Source organism: Chenopodium quinoa, unplaced genomic scaffold (genome assembly GCF_001683475.1).
Source record: "Chenopodium quinoa cultivar QQ74 unplaced genomic scaffold, ASM168347v1, whole genome shotgun sequence".
Lineage (NCBI taxonomy): Eukaryota > Viridiplantae > Streptophyta > Magnoliopsida > Caryophyllales > Amaranthaceae > Chenopodium > Chenopodium quinoa.
The window spans coordinates 3316665-3332881 of record NW_018744151.1 but is presented as its reverse complement, the minus strand read 5'-3'; the positions used below and the strand labels follow the sequence as shown (position 1 = coordinate 3332881).

General features: G+C 29.2%; 1 non-coding gene across 1 annotated transcript; it reads right to left on the bottom strand.

Moving 5' to 3' along the window:
- Nucleotides 1–12582: 12582 nt before the first annotated feature.
- Nucleotides 12583–12653, bottom strand: TRNAG-GCC. Its single transcript has one exon. It is a non-coding gene; the product is annotated as a tRNA-Gly (tRNA).
- Nucleotides 12654–16217: the final 3564 nt, after the last annotated feature.

Here is a 16217-nt window from a genome sequence, read left to right as displayed (position 1 = left end):
TTATTAATTCATTTTTGTGTAGGTTTAGCTTTTAGGGGAATCCAGTTTGGAATATTTTATAAAATGCTAGGAATATAGCATTTTTACAAAGTTTAAGGACCTTGACATTCTTGTATTTGATGTAACAAACTTATATTGTAATTTATACCGTAGATCTTGTTGTACCTTGACATTCTTGTATTTGATGTAACAAACTTGTATTTTATAGTGCTTCTTTAAAAACAATTTCTAATTGAACCCAATATGCGAACTGAACTGAGCTAAACTGAACTGAACTGAACTAAGCTGAAATGAATATTTTATGAGAGAGGGAAATTAGGAGCTGAACTGAACTGAATTGAACTGAATTGATTAAAGCTGAACTGAAATTAATTATATGTGAACATGCCCTAAAACTGTATTTTATAGTACTCTTTTGAAAAAATATCGTCTCATAACACGAGTATATAAATAGTATAAAAGTTAAAATGTTACACATAAAATTATTGGAAAAATGTGCATCTCAACATTTACTATATTAATATAGTTTTTGTATGGAGTACTCCGTACTATATAGTATATAAGTATAATAAAAACAATGGAAGTATATGCTAAGAGAATTTCTCTTATCCAAGATCATATTTTTCAGTGCTAAATTTTGTTTTCTGCCATTAAAGTTATATACTACTCCATGCATACTCCCTAAATGATCAATAACAATAAATATATACTTGCAAATAATTTACAACTCCGTGCAATTTTGTTAAAATAATGTACCGAGTAATACGGAGTAATTTATCAGTGTGTGGTTCCTACAGGCGTGGGTACCTTGCATGGTACAGACATTTCAAGGAAAGAACATATTATATAAATGTAGAGAACATATAGTTATAGTGAAAAGAACGTACTATTAAAATGTACTGAACATATACCTAAGGTAAAAAGAACATATTTGCACCAAAAAAAAGTGAAAAGAACATATGTCCATGTTCTTTGATTATCAATGTAATGTACTTTTATTTGTGATATAATGTTCATTACTTATTGTGAATTGTTCTTTAAATTTTGTCTTAAAATTATGATGGGTATATACAAGTAATGTTCATTAAATAGTAATATCATGTTCTTTATTAATATTACAGATGTTCTTTAGATATAAAACAAAAAAAAAAAAAAAAAAAAAACATAAAATTGAATGTTCTTTACAAAACTGCTATATGTTCTTTACAAAAAAAAGTGTATGTTTTTTATAAAACAAGTACATGTTCTTTCCGTATTTTTTTATCTGCACCTTAAAAATTTTCAGTAGTTTGTTAAAGCTAGCAAATATTAATATCATACAGGAAAATGAACATAGCCGGAGAGTGGTAATACAGACGACCTATGTGTAATGTGACAATATAATGCGTCTTTCTCGTGTATGCATGCTGTAAGTTTATGGAACAACCATGAAAAAAGGGACCCACCATTGCCAACAAGGATTTGATCTCATCTACATTTCTAGATTTCTCTATTCTATTTTCGAACGTGGCATCTATAAATTCACCTCATTACTTATTTTCCTACCGCTTATGATTAAAGAATTTTGTTTTTTTTTTTTTTTAAGGATGTTATGATTATAGATTTCATCTTTTCTCTATATTTTTGGTTGAGTGTATGATTCATTGACTCGGTTGTGACTAGTTCCAAAAATCTAGAACTCAAATAAATCAAATCTATTATATATATATATATATATATATATATATATATATATATATATATATATATATATATATATATATAATGGAGTTTTTTCCCGAATTTTTTAAAGAGCCACATCAGGTGCCATGTAGGATAATTAATTTAAGTGGTAGCTAATTAAATAAGAGATTATTAATTTTTTTTTACAATTAAATAAAACAAATGGCACATAAGCAAAATTGACGAATGAGATTTTAAAGTTTAAATTAATTAAATACAAAATATTATTATCTTTTGATATTAGGAATTTAATCTAATATATTAAAACTAATATCTATTCAATATATATATATATATATATATATATATATATGTAACAATTTTAATCACAATATGAAAAATATTTTTAAAAAAATACTAACAAACCGTGCATCGCACGGGCTTCATCTACTTAGTTTTAAAATCACCCTACCTCCCGGATTGAAATAAATCAATTTTTTGTTTTTTTTTCAATAGTAAGAAAAAAGAAAATATTAAAAAACCCTTCTCACGAGGGAAAATAAAATAAATCAAATTAGTTTCAAAAATTTTCCACCTAAAGTTGATTACTGTAAAATTATTATGTGTCAAAAGTTAACTAGCACAGTGAGACGTATTATTTAGTTCACTAACACCTCCGGGGTTAAGATTAAAATGTACGGGATACATTTTTTACGATGAAAATTTATCTTAGACATATTTGGTTGCTAAGGCAAATTATTGAAAATTTTGGTGCTTTCTTTCTTTTCTTTTTTTTTTTTTTTTTTGAATAATAGTCATTTCACACTTACAATCATCCCTTAAAAAAACTAAATTCTCAATGCAAGAATTAAACACTCTTAAACTAATGGCATCACCGATTCTAAACTGCTCTGAATAATTTTAAATGTCTTTGCATCGTTCTTGACGGAGAACCATTGATGTATAGTAACAAGAGTAATAAAACTTGATTATCCATCAAGATATGCAAATTTGCAAGACGAATCTTCTAAATTTGCACCCCTATACCAACAAACCCACAATTCTACAAATTTGCAAGACGAATCTTTCAAATTTATTTTCTTGTCCTGCACACACGAAAACAACCAAACAAATAATACTAAACATCCCACCATTAGGGAACTGACTAAACCTTACATGGAGGGACTTAGTAAACCCTACATAGAGGGATTAACTATAATCACCATATTGGTGGTGATTTTTATTGGCTAAAAACATAAATTGAAGAAGACTTTAGGGCTTACCGTCGATAAAAATCGATGGCAGCTCTTAAGTTTTACTATGGTGGCTAGGTTTGAAGATAAAGAATAGAGAAATATTTTAGGATTTAAAGATTGAGAGATTTTTAGGGTTTGAAGATAGAGAAATTCATAAATTCTACTAATAAAAATACAACCCCAAAATCTTTGGCCATGTTTGGTGATCAACTTAAAGCTGAAAGTTGATTATGTTAGCTGATTTTGACTAGTTGATTGTATTAACTGATTTGACTAACTTATTTTATTAGCTGATTGTATAAAAGTGTTTGGTAAATAGCTGATAGCTTAATGTTGATTGAGTATGTGAAATGACCAATAAGCTAATTGTGGGGTAGGTAGTTTAGGTAGAATTTTAAATTAAATGGGGGTATAAGTGTCATTTCACCATAAATTAATGAATAAGCGGGGGTCAATCGTCCATGATTAAAGTTTGAAACTAATATTGACCATGTTCAAATTTTGGGATAATGATAATCCAACAAAACTGACTTAGGTTAATTTAGGATTAAAATCAAATGTGACAACTTTTTTGCATATTATATACGAGTAGCTTATCTGTATATGACTAGTCATTTATCCCGTTTTGAAATATTGCTTCAATTCTACTTTTTACACTATTTAGTTGTCATACTTTGACTAATGTTTATGATTTAAATATAAGAAAAAATATAGTCTTGTTGAAATCTTCTTAGTAAAGGGATTATTATTTTTCAATTGTTATACTTATCACAATAATAATTAAAGATATTATTGATAAAAGATTAGCATTAATAATATATATCCAAAATAAATTAAACAAGTATTTAAAAACAGATAGAGCATGAGTAAATTGTAATTTTGAAGACAATTATAGAGTTGTTGGGGAAGATTTCTTGATTAGTCAGAAATACGCGGCGTCTAGAGCTAGTGTTTGTAACTAGTACCAACTCAACTTATTTTTGTTGTCTATTGTGGGACCAAGATGTTCCCTATTTTTTTTATTTATTTTTTTTGAATAATTCCCTATTTGATTCTCCATGCACAAACAATAAATTACGCCAATCTCTAATCTCCATCCTCCACGTGTTATGAGGGCATTTTAGTAATTAACTAAACTCAATTATTGAGAAAGTTTGTCCTAATTATTTCTGATATTTCCACATGGCTATGAAAGCTATTGAACCTTTAGTCTAGTGATGGGCAGATTTTCGTGAATTTAAGTCCACATGATTGAGAGGAGAAAAATAAAGAAAACTATAAATAATTTTTCCAAAATACTCGTATATTACAAACAATTTATCATGCTTAAACAATTCTTAAAGTGCACATGTTAAAAAAAAATTAACTTTTTCAAAAACTATACACTGTAGCAAGTGTAGTTGCAAATCTTATCACATTTATTTAAGATAACTTGCATATGTTTAGATTCAAATGTGTCCAATCGTCCATGTTTAATGTGGAATTGTGTCATATAGATTTAATAAAAGGTTGTCTTAGTTACCATAATACTAGTATAATTAATAAGAAGTACTTATTAAGGATTTAAGATTCTTGATCCCCTATATAGGATTGTTACTTAAGTAACAATGTATATTTTCATAATACTAAGGAAAATTTGCAAATTGCAGCCATTTAAAATTTGTATTTTGCAAATTGCAGTCATTTAAATTTTTTTTTGCAAATTGTAGTCCAAAAGTTTGTATAAATTGTAAATTGCAGCCCGATTTAATTTTTTCATCGGTTTACATGTTCAAAAATCTTCGGTTAAGGTTTTAGGGATCATTTTAGGCCTTAGGGGCCTGAATTGAGCTCGAAATTAGCAAAAAAATAACGTAAGTGTCTCATATTTATAGTTTCCCCCAAATCGATACATTTTTGTTACGCAAAACGAGATACTTGCGTTATTTTTTTGCTAATTCCAAGCTCAATTCGGTCCCTAAGACCTAAAATGACCCCTAAAATCTTAATCGAAATTTTTTCAACTTGTAAACCGATGAACAAGTTGAATCGGGCTGCAATTTACAATTTATATGAACTTTTGGGCTGCAATTTGCAATTTTTTTTTTTTAAATGGCTGCAATTTGCAAAATACGAACTTTAAATGCCTGCAATTTGCAAATTTTCCTAATACTAATTGACTTTTATTATGTATGATTTTTATCAATGCATGATTGTAGATATTAATAGTAAAAATGTAAATTCAGTATAATTGTAGATATTAATAGTAAAAATGTAAATTCAGTATAATTGTAGATATTAATAGTAAAAATGTAAATTCAGCGGTAAACGGGTGACGATTATAGCTTTAGGGCCTGTTCACATGTACTTAATTTCAGTTCAGTTCAGCTCTAATCAATTCATTTCAGTTCAACTCCAATCAGTTCAGTTCAGTTCAGCTCCAATCAACTTTTTTTTTTATAAATTAATTTAATAATTAAATGGCTAAGTGAGAGTTAGAGGTTAATTAGAAGAAATGAGAGATTAATTAAGTGAATTAGAGGTTAATTATGTGGATTAGAGGCATCGGGTTGTCTTCAACAAAAAAAATTTAACTTCGGGTTTTCTTTTGCCAAAAAGCTTTTAAAAGGTTCTTTTTTCGCAAAATGGTGTATTTAAAAGGTTTTTTTTGACAAATTTGCCAAAAAGGATATCTATTTCTAAGGGTGAGTTTATTGCAATTTTGCAAGTCTTGAAATGAGTCTTGCTCAAGATTCTTGCAATAAAGTTATCAAAGACTCATGTGAGTCTTGCATTGAGTTTGAAAAATCAAATTAACTCATGTCAAGACTTTGCACGGAGAACAAATGCTGCAACATTTGGTTGGAGTCCAATCACAACTTACCACCTCACCAACTAAAAGTGATGGCTATTCAATCTTGAAGGCTAGTTTGCATGTAATTTGATTAATAATATTTACAATAATTTGTTTTTTAAAAAATAATTAAAGATAATTTCCAAAAAAAAAAAAATTGTTTTGAAAAGGGTAAATGAGTTTGGAGTAAGTCTTAGGATAATGTGTGAATTTGGTGAAAGTCTTGTATGAATATGTATAATAAAATAAATATTTAAAAGTTAGTGAAAAGCTGATGTGAAATGGTTTGAAAAAAAATTTCGGGTCTCACCAATGTCTTTTTTTTTTCTTGTATTCCTTGCCCTGTTTTGCTCAGATTAGATATATTCTGCTTTGCTATGTTTTTAAATAATAATTAATAATAACATTAAAATAACTAATATTTAATAATAATAATAATTAATATTTATTATTCATAATAATAAATAATAATAATAATTATTAGTTATAATAATTAATAATTTAAAATATTAAGAATTAATATTTAACAATAATATTATTAATTATTAATAATAATAATAACAATTCTTTAAAAATAATAATAATAATAACAAATTTTTTTTTTTGAAAGAAAATTAATAACATTAGATAACATGCCACAAGTTTCACCGAAGAGTCAAAATGTCAATCATTGTAGCCACTTGCACACTACATAATTTTATTCGGATGCATAAACTTGGCATACCAACCATTCAACATGATGCGAATATAGGAGTAGCAAAATCAACTATGTTTGCACACTAGCGCAAAGATAGTATGGCCAAAGTGCGACATCGTATAGCACTCCGAATTTGGAGGGCTAATCAATGGAAAGAGACAACGAAGGTGATAAGAATGAAGATCAAAGTGACAATGGGATGATGAAAATGACGATTATGGAATTAGATGGTTAATTCACCATGATGTTAAACTCTTATTTAATTGTGTTCCTATTTTGATATGCAGTTGTAATATTTTGAAGATGTTAAACTATTGTCTTTTATCTTTCTACTATTAACATATATTAAATCTGGTCCATATTTGTTCATGCTTTCACTCACCTAAATCAATGGTATGCACTTATTAATAATAATAATAATAATAATGCCAAACTGCTCTCTTGAAATTTGCTTTGCTCTGCTCTACTCTGCCCAGAAGCTCAAAAGAACATAGCCTAAAATAAATTTTTATCCTTTTATACTACATTGATGAGGTTTATTTTATATTACATTGAGGTTTATTAATAGCTTAGATTTTTGTTAAGTATTAATAATAAAAATAATAATTGGTGGGCGTTATTGTTTCTAGATATAAAAATAAAAATAATCTATCTCCTATATTTTCTTTTCCAAAATTGGTGCATTACTAGATGAAGCCCGTGCGATGCACGGTTTGTTTGAATTTTTTAAAATAATTTATATATATATTTATGTGCTAAAATTGTTATATATTTAGATAAAATTCCTAATATAAAAAGATAATATTTTATATTTAATTAATTTAAACTTTAAAATCTCATTCGTCAATTTTGCTTACGTGTCAGTTAAATTATTTAATTCTAAAAGAAATTAATAATCTCGTATTTAATTGGCTACCACTAAAATTTATTATCCTACGTGCGCGTTGAAAAAATTAAATCCTACGTGACTTTCTAAAAACTCGGAGAAAAACTCCCCTTTATATATATATATATATATATATATATATGCCATTCATATTTACATAAAACAACATCAAAAAAAAAAAAAGTTCATGAAAAAATAGGATTATGTTTTGACATACTTCACATACACAAAAGTGGATGTATGTGAATAATATAAATGTGATGCACGGTTTAGCCAACTTATGGTGAAGATTGAAGAATCGATGTATGTCGACATCCATAACTTAGCTTTCATGAACTAATAAGTGGGCATACAATGCATGAAAATATCGCCATTTTGCGAATATAAGTTAGGAGCTATGAAATGAGAAGAGTATGAACCGAATATGAAGACATCTAAAGAATTAACAACAAGGTGACCACCTTTCAAAATTCTTATAAATTTAAAATTTGTACTTCTTACAAGTTGTTTGCATAATAATTACCGTCAAATTTTTTATTTGGTATTGAGTTTTCATTTCATAAGGCTCCGTTCATTTCATCTTATTTATTTTTATTGAACTAAAATTGTTTTTACTGAAATGAAATTATTTTTATTGATTTTCTATTATATTTCTTATTTTAAATTTACTGGATTTTATAAAACTGAAATTATTTTTACTGAATATTTTTTTAAGGTGAAGTGAACAAGAGGGTATAATAGAATAATTAAGTTGCCTCTCCCTCGAAAGAAAGAGTTTCCGATCTCCTTCGAAAGACAAGGGTTTTTTGACCTCCTTCGAAAGACAAGGTTTGTCTCCTCTTTTCGAGGGAGAAATTTCTTAGTTTTGAATCCATGGTAGCAGATCAAATGGATTGTTGTGAATTGAAATTATTTCGTTGGTGAAAAAGTTATCAAGTTTTTGAATACAAACAGATGAAACAGAAGGAAAACATTCTCATGGCTACAAAGGATCGTTAGATTGTCTCTCCATCAAGGCTGTAATTTTCAGCGATATAAGCGGGAGATGCTCCGCAGTGTAAGATCTACTCGACGATCGTAGTTTTTATGAAGCAAAATTTTATTTGATTCAATATCTTATGTATTTGTTAACGTCGAATCTCTATTGTAGATGTTGTATGACTTTTAATTAATGAAATATTTATGCTATTCAAAAAAAAAAAAAAAGGTGAAGTGAACAAGACCTAATTATTATTTATTTTTTGGTGTAAAGAATGGCATAGAATATTGGATCGGATAGTGATCGATAAAGAATTGAAGGGATTTGATCTCAAGTTTTAGGTATCACCCTAAGATTATTACCAACTAAACTAATTGACATACATTAGAAAGTGTTCAATTAGCTTAGCATTAGTCATAGCTCATAATTAGTACTCATAGTTAAATCCCAAATTAAAAACTCAGTCATTAGCATGCATTAATTTGGTAGCCATAAGTCATGGTAGATATACTCCCTTCAAAAAAAAAAAGTCATGATGAATTGATGATTAAGAGTTTGAGGACACTACTTAAGAAATCAATCTTAACTGTTGGGAAGGTGCCTAAAATGAACGTCCATCTCTATGGACCATAGTAGCCAATAACCATCAATTTATACTACATCCATTATATATTATTTGCAATAATTACACTTTTTTCATCTCTACTTTATGTCAAATCGTTACAAATAGTATGTAACAGAGGTAGTATATATATGATTTACGAGCATTTCTATATAGTCCTAAGTCGTAATCCTAAAGTTTACTGCTTATTCAATTCCCACTTTTGTTAAGTTTATCATTGGCTTAGCCATCATTTTATACTCAAAAGATGGAATAATTTAGCTGCAATCGACCATTAGGAATAACTAAGTACGGATTATTAGATTTTGGTTTTGGGGTACTGTTTAGGGATCTGGACCATAGCCAAATTTATTGTGTATTGTGTTCGCCTACCTACTAGTATGGTACATTTCATCGTCATCCCTAATAAAAGGTTCATTTCATCCCTAATACATTGTCAACGTTGATGACGCTGGTGCAAAGTCGTGGTTGTGCATTACCCTACACATGCTATATTCATATTTCGGTCTCCCTTACATTAGTTGGTTTTAAGAGGGTGAGATGGTTTTAAGAGGGTGAGCCACGAATGACATCGCCTGTTAGTAAACGAAATTTGATTATGTTTTACCAAAGAATTCTGGGATCTGAGTTGTGGGGGAGTCTGCTCGTCTGATCAAACCGAGTCTTGCAAAACAATAAAAGTCAACTGCCTCGGGGGGGTGTTCATTAGAAAGCCCCTCCGACGATCAACTCAATCAATAGTGTTTAGAGAGAAACTGTGCTGGACCGGATTAGATCAGTTTCTCGGGATGCGTGTTGTGCATGATTATGGAATATTCATGTTATAGGGTTTAAATAAGGGCATTTTGATAATTTTTGTATTTAACGAATGTGGGCCTGCAGGGGGTCCAAACAGATTCTAAATCTTTCAATTTAATACAATCAATCAACTTACATGGTGAATTAGTATAAACGCACTTATACGCGAACCACAAAATTTGCTAGTTTCAATTACTATATGTTGAATTAGACATCAAACTTCAAAAAGTTTATTCAATTTAAAGTAAGATTATATACATAAACTTTAATTAATTTTATATTTAAAAGCACAGGCACTTTATTAAATTAATCTATGTATATCTTGATCTTGATCCGACGTTGAATGAGTCATTCAATCATATATACATACTAGTACAAATCTTTAGTTAGATGATAAGGTGGAAAATCATTGCATATTATAAATGGATCCACAAAGTTAAGTGTTATGATAATCGGACAGACTATAATTCTCATATTTTCCTTGGATATATACGATAATACTTCGTACTAGTAAATCCAAAAAATAATTTATGTTGACGTCAAAATAAGGTATGCTCTTATCTTGCCACGCCAGACTCAAGTAACCAGTGAATTTGATTAGCTTTATCTTCATTGTCATTATCTGCTGACTTGTTAATAATGAACGTTATGTACTTATGCTACACATACATTTGGCTACATGCATCCAACAATTGTCACACGGTGGACTAAGAAACATTATGTATACTAGCCATATAAAATGATCATTTTCATTACTAATTAAATATCAAAAACCGAGTTGTGTTAGGTCTAATGCAACGGCCCTGTATTATTGTCGCATTTGCTGGCGTTGTATTAAGCCTAATGTAACGATGAAATGACCTACCATAACGACAAGTTTATAGCCATTGTATTAGCTATATTTACTAATGCGATGGCCATATCTAGCTGATACAACGACCAGGTTGTTAATATTGTTAAAGGAACAACTCAATTAAAAGTTTAATTTAATGGATGAAACTTAGAATTGGTTCATAACTTTATATACCACACTACCACGCCACCTTACAGGAGAGCCCTAGCTTTGGGCTTGAATGAATGAAATGTAGATACAACATAAACCCTCTGTTTACCATGCGTGAAATATTCCACTAAGGAGGAGGGGTGGATGAGATTTGTTCCCATGATTATTATTGAAGGACCAACTGAATCAAAAGTTAAAACTAATGGTCGAAAGACTTGAAGCCCAAGATTGATTTAAATACTATACCAAATACTTCACTTGTCCTTTTATTGCCATAATATTTGTGATTTAACTTTATTCGCATAATGTCCTTAGCTTATGGTAGCTTAAGCTTATGTGGTTGAATTCCATGTATGGTTTATATATTCTATCAGTCAATTTTACGTAAAGAATAATAATCACTTGAATCTAATTGAATATGTTTAGATGTATACTTTCAGATGCAAATTTTTTATAATCTTTACTCATAAATAATTGAAAACATTAATGATTAAAGTTGTGTGTTGGTTACTACAATTATTACTATGATAAAGTATGATGGACAAAATAAATGATTTCAAAATAGTCACAAGCAATGAATTCTAAAAGGATAAAGATGAAGAAAAACCAGGATTATTCTTCGAAAACAGGAGGAAGTAATGTCATTTTCATGTAGTTTCCAAGCTTGGAGGAAATGGAATTCAGTGGGCAAGGTTTGGTTTATCGTCGTATAATGTTTAGGTATTGCCTAAACAAACGACAAATAGGTAGGGTATTACATCTATAGTACTCCGTATTAGGAACATAATTAAGATGTTGATTGTACTAGAGAAATTATTATCTAAAATTAATGATAATTTTAGGATTAATTAACATATATTGTATAAAATACATAATTAATTATGATTACATGCTATATGCCTATGTCACTACGGATTATATGTTTAATTTATGCTAATGAGGACAAATTAAAAGAAAAAACAAAGTTGTAACAAATTAGTGGCTAATTCACTCCTACTACGTTCTAATTCATGATTTGATTCTACTATTTTTAATTCTAGTATAGATTGTATAAAGCCACAGTATAAAGAAGGTCAAGTGAGATGTATGAGAGAAATAGTTTTCTAAGCTTCCTTTGTAATTATTACATGAAGATTAAACTTGTTTATGAAGAAAGCAAGACACAAGTTAAGTTTCATTGTTGAGAGAAAATTTGTGTCCGAATTTGAAGTATTTTTAACTTTCAAAACAGTAGATATATTTAAGGAAGATGTTTGGCTGTTATAAAATTAATTTATATTTATTCTTTTCACTTATAAACTCATTTCCTATTGAAAGAGATGTTTAAGGGTCTGTTCTGATTTACTGAATTGAACTGAATTATACTGAATTGAACTGAATTAAACTGAATTGTTATGAGAGAAAGAAATTAGGAACTGAACTGAACTGAACTGAACTGCTTGGAACTCAACTGAACTAAAATTTAGCTGAAGAGAACAAGCCTTGAGTAAAAAAGAAAGATGATGACACATAAAAAAGAGATTAATCATACATATCTTCTTGTAAATATGTTGGTCAAGCTCAAGCATTCAACTATAAAATTAATATAATTAAATCAAATAACTCAGAAGGTGAAACACCTACTAAAGACAAAATACATGTAATAGAAGTTTTATAAGTTGATAAACAAACTTTAAAACATAATGATAATTTTTTTTAAAGCTTTAAATAGGAGTATTATTTTTGACAGTAAAAATTTTCATAGATCATTTGATAAAATTGCCTTCAAAATAATATTGTAAAAAGAAGTGTTGATAAAAATTAGAACAAGCCCTTATTGAAATTTAATTGTAGATGATAAAAAAAATGCACCAGCCGGGAATCGAACCCGGGTCTGTACCGTGGCAGGGTACTATTCTACCACTAGACCACTGGTGCTGAATGATGACAGCTTACCACTGAATAACATTTTTTTCTGGAAGTTGTTAAATGGTACTTTTAATTATTCATCTACCTTATTAAATGCCATGAAAACAATAAAATATACTCCTTATGAAAGTTACGATCGATTTCATTTTTGTAGGAGACTTTTTTGATATGATGATATTCAATATCATCAACCACGAACTAGTTGAAAACATACTAATCAATTTTGTCAATGTCACAATCTTCACAAATCATTAATTAAATACTAGAGGCCATATACATACTATTTCAAGTTTTCATTCCAACACTTAATTTGTACACACTTCTTTGATCGTTTTTTGTTATTCATATTTTGGAAAAATATGTATAGTTTAAGTGGATGTTGTTAAATTCGTTTTGAAAAATACTTTTATAATATCAAGTACTTCTAATTTTTTTATAAAAAATATTGTACTTGTATATTCTATTTACATAGTATTAAGGGTGTGTTCTATTCACCTGCTTTTTAAACTTTTCTGATCTTATCTGAAATTATATGATAATATCAAAACTTAGTAGCCCTTATTAGAACTTATGATAATTATAAAATGAATTTGGGCCCGGATCAACCCTTATCACAACTTATCTAAACTTATCTTATCTAAACTTATTAACCTTTATCTAAACATATATTTTTTTTCCAGTGAAAATAAGATGAACAAAACGGGTTCAATTGCTGAGTTTATTTTTTCAACTTTTACCCACACAACACTCTAAATTTCAAACTACCAATACCCATAACCTATGCTTTAAAAAAAAAAAAAAAAAAAAAAAATAAAGAACAACTTCTACAGAGTACCTCTTAACAAAAAAATAAATCCATAACTTCCAAGGTACATTCTAGTAAAATGAATATTGCAATCATGCTGGGGTACGGCTCACAGTTAGGAGTTAGGAGTTAGGACACCATTACAAATTTACAACAAAGAAGCATCCTTTGGGCCTGGTCATAGCAGAAAATCACAATCAAAGGCCATAATGAACTTAATATGGACCAATCTATTAGGCCGGCCCAATGTTGAATTCATCTTATAGTCGAAGAGTAGAAGTAAAATACAGTCCCTAAATTTTCGTATTTGTGCACTTTTAGTTCCTGTCAATTTTTTTGTACACTTTTGGTCCCTCCTCCACCACTTTAGGTGTTTTCTAGGCAAAAGTTTAGAGACTATGTTGACTAAGCATTAGTTTAGGGACTATGAGTCAGCAAAATAGTTTAGGGATGTTGAGTCATCAATAGTTTAGGGACCATGACTTATATATTTTTTTTCTTCAGAATTTATTAAAAAAGAATCTTTTAATTACTTGTCATTTTTACTCTTTTTTTTTACAACGTTATTTTTAAAATCAGCTTTAATTATAAATCAAAAGTAGTTAAAAAATAATACTTTTCTTTATATAAAAAAAAAATTGACAGGAAATAATAAAATTAAGCTTTATCTTTTCATGGCTTTTACTTAGGGGTGATAATGAGACTGAGCTATTCGTGAATTATTCGAGCTCGGTTCGATCAAAGCTCGGTCAAAGTCGGCTCGACGAGGCTCGACTCGAGTTCGAGATCGGCTCGGAACCTTAACGAGCCAAGCCGAGCAAGTTAAAGCTCGGCTCGAAAGCTCGTGAATAGGCTCGATTAAAATATATATATTTAAAAATACAAATTTTAAAAATATAAATTAATTACTTTAAATAATTTTAAAATGAAATATACATATTAAATACCTTTGGGATTTTTAGTGGAGCTTAGTGGTTTACAGGCTTTTCAGCCCAATTGTTTGTTTTAACTTCTTCAAGCATAGCCGTCAACACTCAATACTCAAACGAGCACAATTTCACAGCATACCCATAACCATCAAAACTCAATTAACTCACGACCACTGTAAATCGGTTCCAACGTCAGGCAACGATAGTCGTCAAACATTCCATATATGCTCAAACTAGCACAGCTTCTCGCATAGCCGTCAAACACTCATTAATTCACGAGCTTGACGCAAGCATAAAACAACTAAAAACATACGAGCTCGAGCCGAGCCGAACTTGCGGTGGGGATTGAGTAGCAGCAATGGTGGTAGTTGCGGTGGGGATTGAGTAGCAACAATGGTGATAGGGGAATTACATGGCTTTTTTATTTTTATAATTTTTAAATAAGAATAGAGGTTTTTTTTAATTAAAGAAAAAATAAAGGAATTTTTCTTTTTGTTTTTATTTATTTATTGTTATTAATGGGGGTGTTAAACAAAACTTTGACATAAAAAAATTTAAAAAACAAAATAATATAATGAGTCATGGTCCCTAAATTATTGGTGACTAGGCTTAGTCCCTAAACTTTTGCCTAGAAAATACCTAAAGTGGTGGAGGAAGGACCAAAAGTGCACAAAAAAGTTGACAGGGACTAAAAGTGCACAAATACAAAAGTTTAGGGACTGTATTTTACCTTTACTCTAGAGTTGAACAACAACAAATTTGTTGGAAAACTACAGTTTAAATTAGTAAAATAAATGCAAAATACTTGTATGTTGCAAACTATAGAATATCGTTTACCTACACGATAATATCTCATGATGTGGACAAACTAATCAAATTAACTATAATGGCATGACTAAATTTTTATAGCAAAGAGGCCATATACTCAACGTAAACTACCTCCATTGTATAAGCCGTGATTTATGATCTATCATCTATCAACTACCTTTCCTTATAAAGCAAACGACCTTTAGTAACTTGTTATCTATGGCTTTTTGAATACCAAGCTTTTGTTAATCTAATATACTTATGTAGAGGTGAGTAGGTGACATCGTGACATATGTGATTTTCTAAGTAGTTGTACATGCATGTCATAAAATTGATGAAGTCTTGGTCGTATGTATTGTCTTTATGGTTCTTTCGCATTAAACCAAAAAATTAAACATGTTATATGTGAAACTAGGATGATTAGATTGAAGGTGATAAAACTTGGAGTAATAAGATTGTGAATTAGAAGGCAACGAGATTAATTTAAGTCACAAATAATTAGTTTTGAAAATCTTAAAGGTTATAATCAACACAAAACTATTTGATTTGCATCACAAAAATTAAGTAATACACGGAGTATTATACAATGGATACAATTCATTGAGTTTATTGTTGAATGTAGGGAGTGTTTGTGTAGATGTCAATTAGATTAGTTAACTAAAGTTTAGCAATACCTAGTATTCTAGTAACACCCAAGTCATGATATTGAATCACTTTTAGACCATCTTGTTTGATTCTTCGATTTCTATGATGTACGATATCCCAGAGAAATGAAAATGAACCTACCTTATATACTTCAAAGACTCAAACATCCTAAGTAGAACAATCAAAACCTAATAAGATGTTCGTAGTACCATACCAAGGCTAACCAAATGTGGAAATAAGGTAGGAAATTATTTCATTTGTACCTTATGCAAATGGTATAACTTCTTGTACTGTATAAATAGTCCAAATTGAGGTACACATTTCAACCATTGTAAAAAAAAAGAAAAAAAAAAAACCTACTATATATATATACATATATATATATAT